Source organism: Anomalospiza imberbis, chromosome 4 (genome assembly GCF_031753505.1).
Source record: "Anomalospiza imberbis isolate Cuckoo-Finch-1a 21T00152 chromosome 4, ASM3175350v1, whole genome shotgun sequence".
NCBI classification, from domain to species: domain Eukaryota; kingdom Metazoa; phylum Chordata; class Aves; order Passeriformes; family Viduidae; genus Anomalospiza; species Anomalospiza imberbis.
In genome coordinates this window covers 39855782-39868079 of record NC_089684.1, presented here as the reverse complement: position 1 = coordinate 39868079, position 12298 = coordinate 39855782, and the positions used below count along the sequence as shown (strand labels likewise).

Below are 12298 nucleotides of genomic sequence, written 5' to 3'. Positions count from 1 at the left end.
TAAAACCCATGTAAGTCCAGCTCCCTGTTGTGAATTCAGCAGCAGTTTAAAGGCAGCTTTGGTCTGTGTCTTGCCCTCATTTTCTAAAATAACTTGTATTTATGTTAAACACATACCAACTTCACCCCGTAAAAATGTTTAAACCTCTCACAAATGAGCTTCTGTATAAATACTGTTGGATAAACAATACTCAAAGAAGCTGAGACACTGTAACAAATAATTTGAGTTGATGGCTACAGCCATTAAATGCTTTTGCCAGGGGCAAATAAATTAATAACCTTGCTGTTGTACTGTAACATCTCTAATGCAAAATGCTTGTCTTTACTATTTATTTAGACATGTGCGATGAGACATGAAGCCACGGTTTCTGTAAAATCCCCTGAAGGAAGCTTATAGAGCCAACACATCGGGGTCTGGAGTTTGGTTCTGATGTTGTGTTCTTGTATGTGTTTCCAGCTCTACATATGTAACATAAGAAGCAAAACAATTCAATTCTCCAGCAGAAATTTTGCTGCTTGGCTTGAGACATAGCAAGGCATTCATTAGTTTACTGTCAACTCCTATATCCTGTCTCCTTGAAAATTTTATTTGAGGGAGGCACTAGCAGCAATACGTGCTGATGATGAGTGCATTCCACTCCTTCAGGTGTACTCTGATGATTCACTATGCTAAATGTACTTTCAAGGTTTATAGCCTTTGTTTCCATATATTGTTATGTATGTCCCACAGATTATATTCCCTCTTGTAGCACAGAACCCATCTGGAAATGCTTCCAGTTGTACAGAGTTCCTATTTCTTTGCTGAATATATTCAACAGAATGGCCAAGACAAATGGGAGGAAGCACAAACTTTTAAAAATAAACAAATGGAGTGCAAGACAGTTCTCAGCTTTGCACCACTTGTTCAAACCCAGCTACACAACTGAATTAACAACATTTTTGCCAGACATCTGAGGATTCTCTGCTTGTTCATTTACTTCTGTTTACAGTGGAATATTTAACACGCTATCAGTTCTGTGGAAAGGGCAATGCAATTTCACCTCGTTACTGCTGCACATCCATCGTGGTCAATTCTTTTCTTTGTGCTCCTTCGCAGCCTGTAACAGCTCTGGACTTCAGGGCCAACAGCACGAATGCAATTATCCAATCTCTCCAGTTACTTCACACTCTCCTGTGAGAATATTCTGAGCCGTCTGCTGTCAGCACCAGCAGGCCTGAAGTCCCTGGAAGCATGTAAATTACCTCAGTGTCAAAGAACACAAAAATCCCTTTTCCTAAATGTTGGTCACAATGTGGCCTTGCAAGTCACAGCTCTCACAGTCCCAAACACAGTCCATGCCCACATGTCATCATGAGAGCCAGAAGCTGCACGGTTCTAAGATACTAGGTTTTTTACTTTAACTTATTTTCACCATGGATCAGTGCAGATAATGAGTGAGTGTGCTGTCCATTTTTAAAAGGTGTGCGTTTCCCTGCTGAACTCTGCTTTAGTACTTGAACACAATTAAGCACAGGGAAGAGACAGCCCATGTGAGCATGAAGGAATGATTCCCTGAGACAGTCACCACTGTTAACAGATGGAGCAGAACTGTCACCAAAGCAAGTGAGACTTAAATCCCAGCTGGAAGCCCAGGAATCCCACAAATCCCTTCATCCAGGACACAGATGACGAACTAGTTGCCCACCTGCCAGCTCTGCCACACTGTGGGGAAGATAATCCTGACCGTTTTTGCATTAAACAGCTCCAAGCTTCAGATACATACAACTGGCTCAGTGAGTCTCATCAAGGACCTATAGCTGGGACTAGAGGTGGTCAGAGGTGGATTTTGGATTTATTTCATTTATTTTTCCTGAAAAAGGTAGTATTTCACTGCCATAGAGGCTAACAAAAAAAGACCCAGGTGCCAGAGCATGCCTTGTTCACTTTACTGAACAAGCAGAGCACCAGTTTGGGACTTTGGAATACTGCCCTGTGACAAGGGTCTAACATTCTTCTCCAGAAACCCTCTGCTTAGCTTAGGGCAATAAAGATTGTAGAGGAAAAATAAATCAAAATGCCATCGCTCTCTCTGGAATAAGAAAGTATTAGAAAATTACACTACAATACCAACAGAGAAGATCAAATTCAATTTTGGCATCCAGAGCAAAACTCTGCAACACTAGCAGAGTTTTTGGCTCTCTTTCAGCTTATTTAGACAGTAGCACTGACTCTGCAATTACATTTTTCAGTATGGAAAAGTAGTTATTATCTCTCCCTCTTTTATTCACATTTGTCACAGCAACTTCCAGTCAAGCACAGAAACATTATACAAGATAGATGTGACTGAGCAAATCTGAAACTCAATATCACTTTTTCTTCCCTTTCAAGACAGAAGATAAAGACAAAAAATGCTCCTGGAAGATTAATTTGATTAATAAAGACAGCTGCAAGCTCAATGCTGAAAAAAAGCAAAACTCTTCCTTTGATCCTTTTACTAGGAACTGTATCACTATAGACTGATAAACGTCCCATTTTTCTAACAAAGTAACATGAAGGAAACAGCTCAGATATGCATTGTTATGTTTGCAGAGAACCTAGTAAAAAACTCAGATAATCTAGAAATGTAATACTGTGTTAATGAGGAACTATGGTTGATAAATATTGATGATACTGGAAAGCTGTAGGAGAAATAGTTCAACACTGGCACTGTCCAAGCCAATTAGAAAACTCATCTGATTGCACTAATCCCCAGAATAGGAAACCATATCAGGGATTTCCAGCTAATAGCCTTCCTAACTGAAACTGAAAAGGTAGCAAAAGCTCAGGGCTGTCAGACTGCACCAAGGATTTCCACCCAGGTATAGGAAGGTCAAATGGGTTTTTGTAAGACGGGTGCTAAAAGCATTGTTCAAGGAATAATGCAGTTAATGCCTGAGCTCTGATCATCTGAATACTCTTCAGAATCCTCTCACAGGTTTGCATAAAACCACTGAACAGTCCTTATAATATCTTGTAGTAGTTCTCCAACAAATAGTGCCTGGGACTGACAGCATCCATAAGGCTTGAAATACAGTGCCCTGGTAAAAGAGGAGACATAAATCCTGTTCTTTTCTGCAAAACCATGAGTGCCTCAAGGATGTCTGCTTCCTCTTCTTTTAACTTCTCCATGGAGACAGGCACTACTTATGCATATTATGTCCATATTCTATTTTATGCTACAGATAATATATTGCTAGTGTGATCTTCAGGTAAGCAGAACAGCTACAACCAATGTCATAGCTAACATGACACGATTGAGAGGAATCATAAATATGCTTTCAGGGCTTTTCTGTACTTTATCTGTTCTAGTTAACTTTGGTAAACATTCTTCATTCATATATTGTATAAACTATACCAATATTTTTCAATCATGCGCAATGCTGATTAAGCATACTGTGGACTAAAATAGCAAAAGATGTGGGGTTATAATAGGATAATGACAAGAGAGTACTGAAATCAAGAATACCTGCAGACAGGTAACAAACCAGTAATTTTCATCTGTTTTTTGGAGATCAGCATCTATGTTCTCACCATATATTTTATCCTTATTTTCCCTTTTCCCTCCATTCTTGCAACACCAATTGTCAAGCAATGCTTTTGGTCAGCACGCACCAGTAACTACATTTTTCCATGTGGAATTCCTGCACACACATTTCCTTAGCAGTTCCTGACAGGCTGCCTGTGTACCAAGTATTTCATTTCAACTGTTCCACCTGCTGTCTACAAAATAACCACCAACAAAAAATTTTAAAACACCCAATTATTATTGCCCAATCTCAACCTCCATTACACCCAGGAGTCTCCCTGATGTCTTTCATAGGAACAGGCTCTGGCCAACAGAGCATTTTTGAAAATCCCCTCCTCAGCAACAGGAGGGAAGCACAAGCCACCATAATCAAATTAAGAAAGATCAGAAACACATAAGCAGCCTGTTAGCCAGGTTTTTTCCAAATTAAGACCCACACCCAGCAAAAACGATAGAGAGACCGACCTCAGCCCCATATGGAGATGATCACAGGAGTGAGGGCAGCATCCCTAAATAAATCCTTATGTACCCTCCAGAAAGACTGCACAAGGCAGTGCACAGAACAAAAAGAAGCCACAACAGCACTTTGTTCCATATTCTTCCAGGAATATATTCTCTTTGGTTTGAAAGCATTCAAGTCTTCTTTACCTTCTCATTACTTGCTCTCAGATAACCAAGCAAGACACGATTATTAAATCTGCAGATGAACTCATATTACAAGAATTTAGTGTTATGACAGAAAGACAAACTTTCCTGCTATTGCCTGTTTTTCTGCTAATTGTTCTGATTTCCATTTTTTTCCGGCAGAAAAAGCAGTCACACAAACAGTGTGAGTAAAAGGGATTGTAAAAAAAAAAAAAAAGGATTCACACCAGCAGTGGAAACCATCCTCCAAACAGCACAATATTCCATTAGAAAAGCAAGGCTTCCTAAGTGGTGATAATGTACAACAGAGCACGGGAGTCACTCGTGTAAGCTGCTGCTGCTGCTGTGGAATTGCTTGGAAAATGTTTCTTTCCCCTCTGGCAGGCTGCATTCATGCTGTGAGCTGAACAACCAAGCTTGAATTGGGAATTCTGCCTGCAGCAAAGGCACGTATCACACAAAGGAATAAATAAAACCTCAATTTTCTGTCCAAAACCAAATCTCATCAGGAAACTTTCTCTCAACCTTTGCACAGAGTGCAAGGGCTCACTGTGGGCAGCACTCAGTTGTGTAAACAGAGGGGTGCAGTGGCATTTTGGCTGCCCCGAGCCGTATCTCTTGTCTCCATGAGGCTGACAAATGAGCCAGGACCTCGTGCCCTTCTGGGTAAATGCAGGCCCAAGTGAGCTGTCCTGGGGCATCTTCCAGAGCACAGCAGGGATAAATGCTCAGGAAACCAAATCCCACCCACAGTGTGCTACTCAGCAGTATCAGGGCCTGCAGCGTTGGGTCTGTTACAAGCAATTCATCTTATTTGCTGGCTGTTTTTTGTGATGGGAACAATCTGACCAGAGCAGGTACAAAAAGATGAAGGAGGAAAACAGAGAATATAGACTGAAGTGTAGAGTCCTGAAATATCCAGACAGGGATCCCAAGGCAAAAACAATCCTGCCGGCAAGGCTCTCCTTCCCAGGCATCTGCTCCTCCTATTGTAATTCACATTTGCATTTAATTTCTGTCTCACCTTGCAGCATGGAGCAGTATCTGAGTGCTGCACAGTGGTAACAGGTGGTGATAATCCCACAGATTTCCTTCAAGATATTATGGGAAATTAAGTTTTCACTGCCTGGCCCACGCTACTCATGGAAGAATGTGCAAGAGTAAGGAGGGCAGCTGGGTGGGGAAGATCTGCTTCTAATTAGAGGGGAAGAATATTGTGCACTTTGCATGAAGGCTCCAAGACCAGAAATTATCCTATGCCAATGCTGGCATCTGCCTCTGAATTTTAATCTTACTGACTCCACAGCCACCTAATTCCACCTGATGTACTTAGGGGCAGCTGACGCTCTGCTCTCCTGTAATAGAATACATGTTCTATTACAGCAATGCTCAGCCATTTCGGAGGCACTGTGCTCTTCCTGCACTTGGAAAAAAGTCATTCCAGTGAAAATGAAGAATTTCTCTCTTTGTTCTTTCCAAGGACAGAGAACAACACTAATGTCTTGAAGATATCAAAAGACTTAGCTCCTGAGTTAGTTCAGAATGATTTTCTAAGAGCTCACCACGGCTGATAGTCAAAATAAATTAAACTGCAAACAATGTTGTACAGAGGTCCTCAGTTAAACTGCCAGTTGCATCTAAGAAAACAGGCATTACACATCTATATGCCATAAATTCCCCAAAGTTTTCCATTGCTGCTTTAGAGTGGAAGCTCCACTAAACTCAGGAACCTAGACAGAGCCATAAATACAGCAGTGAGGTGCAATTAAACACCTCCCAGTGTAAGCCATGAGTTTTACACTCATTTTGCAGCAGTATAAAACAGTTACATCCAGCACAGGCAAGCAGTGAATCAGTCATTCTGTACTGCACTGGTGCTCAGGCAACAGGAGCTATCTGACAGTCAAGGGAATCTCATTTCATTTCAAGGAGAGGATAATGTTTTGTCCCCTCTCCAAGGAAATCTCAGAGGGATTTATGTTCCAGAATGGACTCCAAAGCAAACATCCAAAGTGATGATGCACTGAATTACCTTCAAACCTGAAAACCACAGTAGTTTAAACTGCAGAGCCCGTTCCCAGTTTAAGGTCTGAGCAGTGGGATTGCTAACTCAGGCCAAGAGCTGGGCTCTGATGCTCCAGGGATCAGTGCTAGTTTATCTACACAGTACTGAGTCGCACATTATGGCTGTTCCAAGCCAGAGCAAACTCAGAGGTCTTTGCAATCCTTTTCCACTTACTTTTGTCCTAACTTTTGAGTGCAGGCCTATAAAGAAACCGAAGCAGCAAACGTAGAGGGGTGAATGTCATCAAGCAGCAAGGCTCAATAGGTAGGCAGTCTGCTTTCTTCAAGAGAAGAGATGACAAACTCAGAGCATGCTGATCTCTAGTAGTTTTAACTAATGTAGAATGACTTTGTGCATTTTAATACAACTGCAAATGGCATCAGAATTCTTGCATGCAACCCCTGATACCATTCAGGAGGTAAAAACAAGAAAAAATTCTGAACACCATTCCAAACATTATTTCATTAAATGTATACCACCATGTGCACAAATGTAACAAAACTGATAAAGGAAGTAAACCAGAAAGTAAATTCATCCAGTTATTTGCAAAGGTGCCATTAATGCTAAATCTCCTCAAGTCTGGACCCACTTTCAGAGGCTCAAGTTGAGTATGTTGATTCCAAGAGGCTGATGTTTGAGGCTACAGCCAGAAAAAGAGAGACATTACCAGCTCCATGTCCCTGTCTGGGCAGAAGGCATATGAGAGCTTTGATGCAGATGCAGACTACATGCTGCTCAATCTCATGTCAGGGTTCCAGTTCTCTTTGCTTCTGGCTTTACATGCAACACATGTTCAGTTGTTAGAGGTTTTCTGTGTATTACCTCACTGTAACAAGTGACCTCATGAACTTGCACTGCTAATTCAAAAGGATTAGTGACATTTGCTCGACATTGCTTTGAACTTACTTCTACTAAAGGATGGGCTGTTGAACAGAAGTACATCCTCCTGCAAAAATAATAGAAAATAGGCTTTGGTATCTGTTAAAAACATGTGTATCTGCAGGAAGCCTCCTGTTACATGAGGGAATGATTTCTGATAACGCAAAGAACTTTGATCAAACCCTTTTTCTCTGTTGAAATACATTGACCCCTATTGTCTTATGCAGATCCAGTGGCTGAGCAGCTTCAGCTTCAATTACTGCAGTGTGGCTTTGACAGATCACAGAATCAAGTAGCCACAGTAAATTATTCAGAGTTCTAGATCATAGCTTTGTCCAAAGTATTCCCACTGAACTTCAGGATTTAGGGTATTTAGCAGTCTACAAACAAGATTTTTTTGTATTTTAAAGAAAAATCTACCTTTAATTAGAGGATAAACAAATCATGCTGCCTTTTTTTTTGTTTTAGAATTCTGATGTGTTACTTCCCACTGCAGCAATCATTTAATATTTTGTTTTATTGTTCAGATTTGGAAACAGAAAACTCTAAGGAGAATGAACTGAGGAGCACCAAAAACCAAACAAAACAGAAAGTGCAGCACAAAACCAACGTCTCTTTTTAACCTGAAAATTGTCCCATCCGATTGTTAAGACAGTCTTTCCTGTAATGTCAGAAACAGAGGTTCATAAAGAAACCCAGGGGTCCTTCTTTTGCCATTTTGGGATTCAGAGCCTTGGGTTATAAAATCAGCTTTTTCAGGGATGGACATCCACAAAACACACTTTAAAGGAATTGATGCATCTGCCTCCCTTTATCTGTCCCCAGAGTGGCACGTCCCAAACTGTAACCAACCTTTTTATTCCAGGCCATTGCTCTGCAAAATAGGACAACCAGAGGGCAAAGCTCAGTCTATATAATGTGTATGTTATAAAAGTTAAAAAATAACACCAGAAAATGCACCTTCACCAAGCACATGCTGTGCTTTATACAATTGTTCTTGGTTTCCAGCTCTTGCTTCTCTCTTCTTGAACTGCAGAGGTCTTATGTGTGTACAGCCCTTAGCTCAGCTGCCAAGGACCTTCAGGCTTTACTGAAATGCAGAAGACAAATAAGATAATGGAACACACACACTCAGGGTCAATCTCAGCAAATCTCTAGATCAAGTATCTTCCCTGAAACAATCAGCCCTTTAAAAGAAGCATGCAGCTTTCACCTATTAGCTGAGTTTTGTAACATTTGTTTTATATATAGAAAGATGGATGGTGGTGGTGTGAAAATTAACTAAGTGTCATGTTACTCCAAGAATCTGACAGAAAACAACACAATATACTGTTATCCTATAAATCTAATCCAGGCTGGAAACTGGCCAGTGTTGCACCATTTGAAATACAGTTTGCATATTGTCACATATTTTAGATCTAAGGGTAGCAATATATATCAAAAGCAGATTATTCTCATATGGGGAAAATAAAATAAAGGAAAAAATAATTACAAAAACATCATCAGAGCCTAAATTAAACCAAATCCAAATAATAATCTCCAGGCAACCATTAATTATGTGGTGTCCTCAGTCAATTGAAAAGTCACTGCTGCATCTGTGGCTTGGGGGACAGGGATGGGAGAGATGGGAGAGCTCTATTGATCTAATAAGCCACAATACTTTATGCAAATTTAATACTACATAGTTTATTTGAGCAGATATTATAAGCTGAGAGTGTTACTTTAGCCTTGTGGTATGCAGCAGTTATATCCATTGTCAAGTGCTTTCTCACCATCTACCCTGAGGTCCTGCTGGCACAAAGTACCCCAGGCCAAGCCATGTCTGAAAGGATTCAGATCCTCTGGACCTCTCACTCACCCACTGAAGGGTCACCAAACTAAATAACATCTCCACTGAAGATGATAAGGCCATTAATTCTGATGATAACACAAGAAACTGTAATGAGTGTGTGCCCTGCAATTCTGTTCAGTTTATAAGAAATGTAAAGTTTCCATCTGCACAATACTTACTGAAACAAGCCAGCACAGCACCCTCCCTTCCTCTTCAGCTAATAACATGAAATACAAATTATAGTTTGGCTGTTCCATCCATCAATAATTCACATGTAAGACAATATCAATCTGCTGGGTGATGCTGAGCAATCTTTTTTGGGTCAGCAATGTCTGTGTCCCTTTAGCTGGGTCACAGAAACAGATCTCCTGCTAATAAAAAGTTAAAATAAGTCCCTTGAACTAAATGCATATGTTAGTTTGCATACCATCCATAGCAAGAGCTAAGAGTTTCATTTTGCAGTTCAGTTTTCTAAATTCAATTTTTACCCAGATGCAATTTCAAAAACTTTCTAACAAGATAAACTTCCTCAAGAAATCTCAGTTTAAAAAGAGCAGAGGAGGACTTTTAAAACAGTTAACAAACATTTCAGACTTTGATCAAATCACTCACAATCCTCAGGGGAATTTAACACTTGAACATGGCAGAACTAGCTGCAGAGTTTCCCGACTGGCTGCGTGCTCCTGAAATCCTGCTGAGTTTTGCAACTTTTGCCTTTCTACAATGAGATAAAACTGAATGAGAACACCATTGAAGGGAAAGGAGTTTGTCTTGAATGTACTGGCATTGAAACTATAGTTTGATAAAAAATAACAAGCAAGTTCTGCAAATGATTATGTTCCCATTTGTTTACTGGCATATGAGTTTGCCTATCACAAGATATAATTTACTGCTTTGATCTTTTCAGATACCAATTGGTAACCAAATTTCCAACTTACATGCCTGACTGCACAAGGAAGATGGATTTTGAATCACGCACAAGCCCCAGAGCAGAGCACTCATCCCCTTCTCCACTCAGAAACACAAATGGTGCCACATGACTTATGTGGAACACAGTATTTGGATTTCTAACATCAGAGTAACACACTGAGAAATGCAGCCACAAATACCAGCCCTGAACAGAATACATTCAGCCTCCCAGATACTCCTTCAGAGGACACAGAAGTCCAATGACTCAAAAAGCTACTCAGTGTAGAATTTTCACTGGGATCTAGTTAAAATGTAAACAACCATTGGAAATTTAGTTTGTTTTTCCTCTTCCTGTGTTATGCAATGTATTCAAGTTACACAAGGCTGTTTTTTCAGCTGGATCACAACATGGTAGCACATTTGCAGACCAGTGCTGATGTTTCATTAATGATCTCCATAACAAGAAGATCATTGTTGTCTTTTATGTAAATGCTGGCCAAGTTAAAATCACATTAAAATTTACTACATTCTTTTGGATGGCCCAGTATCGGAGAGCAGGTCATGCTTCCTACCACTAAGGGCACTCCAACAATGTACAGGCTATTTTGGGTGAGTGCCTGGTGATTAAAAAAGCCACATAGTTAATGAAGTCTGCCAGCAAAAGAGGAAATCTTAGTTGTTCATGTCAAAACAAGAAGAGAACTTGGTTTGTTAGGTGACATTCAAACTACTCCATATAAAAATCCCCATTTTGTGCAGCTGAAACTCTTCCCAGTCAAAGAGTCCGATCTAACAGCTGACTCAGAAGAGTTTCAAATTCTAACTTTGCCACAGACTTCAGAGCATGGCCAGGCCAATTCATTATTTCATTCGTCATTTTATTAACCATGAACCAGAAATAGTATTTGCCTTCATTTCCCTTAACTGTACGTTCACTTGTTAGGAATAACTAACTAGTTACACTAAAAAGTGACATAGCATCCCAGGCTGTGAGAAACAACAAGCAGAAGACCACAGTGCACACATTAAATAAAACTGTAATTCTTAGAGTAACATTTTCAATTGGCCAGTGAGATTTCATTTCACAAATCTCTCAGCAAATACATTTTCTCAAAAGAAAATCTTTTAGCATAGTAAAGAACTACAATCATATTAAGAAAAAAGAAATTGACATCTTATGCAGAGTCACAGTTTTAGGTACAAACTAGCAAGAAAATGCTGACAACACATGTAATACCCAAACACTTCCAAGCTGAAAACAGGATTTTCAGACCAATTTTTTTATTACAGCTTATATACTAACTTTATCAAATCCAAAAATCCACCCCATGCCCCCCTCACATGCAGACTCTGACATTCAGACAAGCACCATTTATGCCAACTGGAGATGCTTTAAGGGAAAATCCAGCACAAGACAGAATCAATAAAGTAACAGTAATAAGCAATTAAGTTTGGGTTTGGTTTTTTTTTTTTTTTGAGGAAAACAACTACAAAGAAACCACAACCTTACTAACCTTCAATAAATTTTCCATAGAGATTGTCACACAGTGGGCTCCTCTTGGCTGGGTAAAGTGGCCAGCAGGGAAGCAATTCCAGAGGCATATGACACCTTCTCATTCAACACAATGCCTGCTTCTCTCACCAACACTTGTGGCTCTCATTTGGCTCCTTCTTTTGGAAATACTGAAATATTGGATAACTACAAGTGTGGTAAGGAACCAAGTATCCTGGTATTAATCTTCCCAGTTCCTGCTTGGACACATAATCACAAGCAGCCAGTCTCAAGTGCTCTTCTGAAAAAACCTAACAATGATGCCTGCCCTCTATTCATGCAGCTCTGAAAAGGTTAGAAAAAAGTGAGTAAAACACCTCCAAATTGAGCAGCTCAGTAAAATAGGTATATTTTACTGCAGGTGATAGGAACAGCTACATTGCATCAAAGTTAAAAACACATTGCAGATTGTGTCAAACATACCAGAACACAGCTTTTCTATGGATCTTGAACTCTGCGTAATTATTCATGTTAGAAAAAACCACATTCCTGCTTCTACCACTTGCAGATGCATTTTACTAGGTCCCATTTTATCATAGAAATCCACAGCAGTGCATAGCCACTGCAGTGAGAGTTTCAGCAGGCATCAAGATCTGGCAGGTGCCTATGGAGAAAGGCTGAGGAAACACTGGGAAAAGTATTGTTCAAATTGTGAAATCAGCAGTGATTGTGAATCACACCACTCATTTTGCTCATTTGCTGTTCTGCAAGAAGATGCATGCATCTTTCCAGATTTCTTGGAAAAAGATCTAAACACAGAGATGAACAGGAAAGGAAGGGTTGAGAAGGTAACATGGAACAGCAACAATAACCTGCAGGGAAAAGGCAAAGAGGGGAAAAAAGCTAAGAGGGAAGACAGATTTTGTATCAGAC

General features: G+C 40.0%; 1 long non-coding RNA gene across 2 annotated transcripts in view; it reads right to left on the bottom strand.

The window, feature by feature from the left end:
• The window catches only part of LOC137472659 (uncharacterized), a 31133-nt gene that overhangs the window by 8269 nt on the left and 10566 nt on the right, over window positions 1-12298 (bottom strand). For both annotated transcript variants that reach the window (XR_010998339.1, XR_010998338.1), the window contains exon 2: window positions 1040-1222. This is a non-coding gene — a long non-coding RNA (uncharacterized lncRNA). The remainder of the gene's footprint in view (window positions 1-1039; window positions 1223-12298) is intronic.